The 4,410-nt window shown below is 37.6% G+C and overlaps 1 long non-coding RNA gene across 1 annotated transcript; it reads right to left on the bottom strand.

Moving 5' to 3' along the window:
* Positions 1-1,871: 1,871 nt before the first annotated feature.
* Positions 1,872-2,282, bottom strand: LOC148121776 (uncharacterized). Its single transcript, XR_015737984.1, has 2 exons — positions 2,114-2,282; positions 1,872-1,992 (listed from the first exon to the last, which is right to left on the bottom strand). It is a non-coding gene; the product is annotated as an uncharacterized LOC148121776 (long non-coding RNA).
* Between the last annotated feature and the right edge of the window lie 2,128 nt (positions 2,283-4,410).

Here is a 4,410-nt window from a genome sequence, read left to right on the forward strand (position 1 = left end):
GGACTTGTTTCCTCTGCATATACTGGATTTTGTGGATCCAGTCTGTCTGGACACTCACCTTCCTGGACCTGGAGGGAGGGGGGAGGAACTTGAACTTCCCACAGGGCAGGAAACCCTGACTGCTCTTAGGGATGGAGAGGGAGGAGGAGAGGGAGGGTGGTGGGAGGAGGGGCGGAAATGGAAACTTTTATAATTTAACAAAATTACTTAAAAAAAAAGAAAATTAAAATAAGTTTTTGTCATCACAGAAAAAAAAAAAGAAATTATAGCAAGGAATGTGCTTGTAAATCATTTACAGTTTGGTCCATGGGTGCTAGGCTACCCTTACACATACCTGCCACATTTTGACTTAGTCTTATCTTAAAGCTTTTCTTATCTTTTTTTTTTTTAATTTGGGACTTGGAATTTGCTAGGGTGCTTTAAATGAAAATATTGCCCATAAGTACACACATTTCACTTCTTGATCCATGTTTTGGAACCCTACAAGAATGATTAAAAGTGTGTCTTTGTAGGAGAAGGTGTGTCACTTCTAGGGTGCTTTGAGGTTTCCAAAGCTCAAGCCATCCCCAGTTTTCTCTCTGTTTACTCCGACTCTTATAGATAAAGCAGTATATACTTCCCTACTGCTCCAGAGCCCTGCCTTTCTGACTGATGCCATGCTTACTACAATGTTGGTCCTGGATTAACATTCTGAAAATGAAAGACCCCAAAATGAATTATTTCTTTTATAAATAGACTTGGTCTTGGTGTCATGTCAAAACAATAGAAAAGTAACTAAGACACCTGCCCTCCTAGCAAGGAGAGAAGAACAACAAACATATAAAGGAGGAAAGCTCTTCACTTCCATTCATATGATATGAGATTTGATGCCATAGCCGAGGACTCAGAAACACTTGTTTTCCATTAAAAAAAGAAAAGAAAAAGGAGAAAAATGAAATATAAAATATATAGGTTCTGAGAATAGTCTGTTTCCTGTGTCATTTTGACCAAATGCTATTCCTTTGGGGTTTTTCAAATATTTAAGACTTATTTATTTTTATTTTATGTTTATTGATGTTTACCTTTATATATATTTGTGTACCATATTACAGCAATGACACTGGAGGCCAGGAGATCATCTGTGATACCCTTGAACTGTTGTCACAGGCAGTTGCCAGCATTAATGTGGCTGTTGGAAATCAAACTCAGCTCCTCAAGAAAAGTACCCAGTGCTCTTAACCAATAAGCCAGCTTCAGAGCCATCTTCCTTGGAATTTTAATATAGTTTGATTTTTAACATACTTAGATATAAATAACCTTGCAAAGATTATCCCAGCTGCATGTGCTTGTATGTTTATGATTGTGTGTGTGTGTGTGTGTGTGTGTGTGTGTGTGTGCCTGTAGGCGTGTTAACATCTCTATTGCATGAATTTTAGCTGTTCATACTTTTCTGTTACTCAGAAATTTTTTTTCCATTTTTATGGACGTAATGAAAATAAGACCTGTGATTTTAGAGCTTGTGTTTGGAAAAAGGACAGAAATTTATGTTATAGAAAAATTCCTTGGATCCCTGCACAAAACATCACATTGGCCTTAATAACTCAGAAAAGAAAAACAGAATCAGCAGCTGGAGACCAAAGAAGGAACAATATGGTCAGCCTGGGCTCTCACTTCTGTTTTCCTGGGTAATTTATGTCATGACTTCAATCACTGTGGGTGGGGAATATCTACCCTCTAGGCAGTAATATTTTGCAAAATCTTCAGACTGCAGGTTGCTGATCCTGAAAGAATACTGTGTGCCAGATCCACTGCCTCTGAACCTCGTTGGGACCCCATCTGCCAAGCTGTTTGCACCATAGATTAGGCACTTGGGAGGTTTCCCTGGTTTCTACTGATACCATGCCAAACTACTGTAAATGTTTTGACTGGCCTGGCATGTCATGGTGACACTGTCTCCCAGAGACACAGACAGGGAGGCTGGAGACTGAGTTATCTGGATGTTGCATCTGGCACCTGAGGTTGGAAATTGAAAACAAATTTCCCACACAATTAATTATGCTAAGAAAACTTTAACAGAGACAATGAAGGACTGACCACACTCAAATGAATAGATTTCCAATGCTGCCTGCCTTACCTGAAAGCCAGAGCAGCAGCAACCCCAGCAGAGGAATGGGAATCATCATGTCTGTGTGTGATGAGTCTGAGACTGAGTTCAGCACAGGGTATGACCTGTCTATGAAGAAGTTATTGGTACAGTGGGCTGTTCTCTGGACACATGCAAATCAGCAATGGTGGGGCATAGCCACAAGACTGCCCAAGAGATTCATTATAGGCCTGTGCTTGTCTTAGGTCTCAGATAAGAGGGGAAGTATATGTTTATTTATAAGGAAAGAACTCATCTTTGGACAACAAAGAACAAGCACTAGTCTATTACTTGAACTTTATTTTGGTTTCTTTTTTTATATAATGTAGAATTTGCTTGTTAAGTTACCCTTGATGTCAGGGGCTGTCAGATATAGTAAAATTCTAGAAAGAATATAAATCCTTACAGGGTTATTTTATAGGTAATTGTACATATTAATGAGCCAAGGTGGCTACTCCTTTTTTTATTTATATATGAGATTGTACTTTAATTAAAGCATTTATCTCTCTCTTTTTCTTTCTTTAAGTCCTCCAAACACCCCTCTTCACTCTTTTTCAAATTCATGGTCTATTTTTTCATTACTTTATCATTTTATGGATACATAAACATCCCTAAATACCTACAGTTAAATCCATTTAATTTTACTTGTGTATGTTTTCAGGGTTGATCATTTGTCCATGGGAAATCAATTGGTGTGTTCTTTTCTGGGGAGTAGTATCTCTACTTCTCCCAGGATTACTCTGATATCTTTAACTCATTGTGGAGAACTGGGGACTTGTGGACTTTGTGGCACATTCTTGGTGTCTTCTCTGTTCAGTTCTCATTTGGCTAAAATGTTGGTCGTAGTTTACATGTATTTCTCCCGAAGTAACTAAGAGGCAAAAATATCACAGCAGACTCTGTGATCTTATGGCTCCCACAATCTCTTCCCCAGCATTTCCAGAATGTTTCCTGAGCCTTGAGTATTGGAGTGTTGTGTTGATGTATCCATTGAGCTCCACAACTCGCTATGCAGTTTCCTGTTTACAATGATTCTCACAAAAGTTATGGGATACTACTTGAAGATATGATTTGTTAGGAATTCCAGAATCTATTATATTTAAAACATCATTTTGGGTAAACAATGTAATTTTAACTATTTATAACCACTCAACTATATAAAAATTACTTATATCAAGAGTGTCAAAGGTCATGAAGTTTCTCCCCTTGCATCTGCATATAAATTTTCTTCCTAGATTCGGGAATTATATCTTGGATTATATTTATACTGAATGTTGCTTTGAGTCCTCTGATTTTTTAACTGACTCCTCTTAACACAAGTTACTGTCTTTAAAAATATGAGTTTCTCTCAGAATTGTCATTCATTGTTCTTGAATGTACAATCATTCCTAAACTTGGAAATACTGTGAGCACCATATCTTTCAGATACTGATAGGATATGTCTCTTAGTTTGGTTTTATGGAAGACTGATATTAGTTGCGTGTTAAGAGAAGCATGTAAGACAATGAAGCTAGAAGCCACACATGGGGATTTGCAATCATAGTGGAATTCAGAGTTGATATATCAATGATATTATAACCTTAGTGTGAGTTTTTATGGGGCGAAATGGTGGGGCTTTACAGTCATTTACAGACAACCATTCTGTAAGTGATAGAAATCAGGCAAGGATAAAATGACATCCACTCAGTACATGATAGACACAGGAGATGTGTTAGAAAGAATGGGTACATGGAAATATTAAGAAAATGATTAACCTGAAGATCAATGGCTAGTGTGACCCTGAATTATGTGGTAATAATATTTTCTTTGAGGGATCCATTAAAAAGACTACAATAGAGACTAAAAAAGCACAATGCCCTAATTCTGTCCATTAATACTGATGATTTTAATGTACTGACATGACATACATATCCTTTAATTAAGCAAGAATGTCATGTTCATAAATATAGAGTTAATCTAAATGATAATTTATTTTACAGTTGACAGCAATTGCCTTGCAAAAATACTTCTGAAGCTGGGTAGTGACTGTGCATTTCTTTAATCCCAGCACTCTGGAGGCAGAGTCAGGTGAATCTCTGTGAGTTTGAGGTTCATCTGATCTAGAAGAGATATTTCCAGGACAGTTAGGACTTTGACAAGGAGAAATACTGTCTTGATTAACAAAAGTCCTTCCTGGAAAGGAACAAGCATAGGACCAAGCTAGTTCCTCTGAATGCTGTTGGCAGTTGCATGGCTGGGGCAGACTGAGGGGCTATTGGAAGTGGCACCAGGATTTATCCCTATTGCTT

The sequence above is a fragment of the Myodes glareolus genome, chromosome 6 (assembly GCF_982192425.1).
Source record: "Myodes glareolus chromosome 6, mMyoGla1.1, whole genome shotgun sequence".
Lineage (NCBI taxonomy): Eukaryota > Metazoa > Chordata > Mammalia > Rodentia > Cricetidae > Myodes > Myodes glareolus.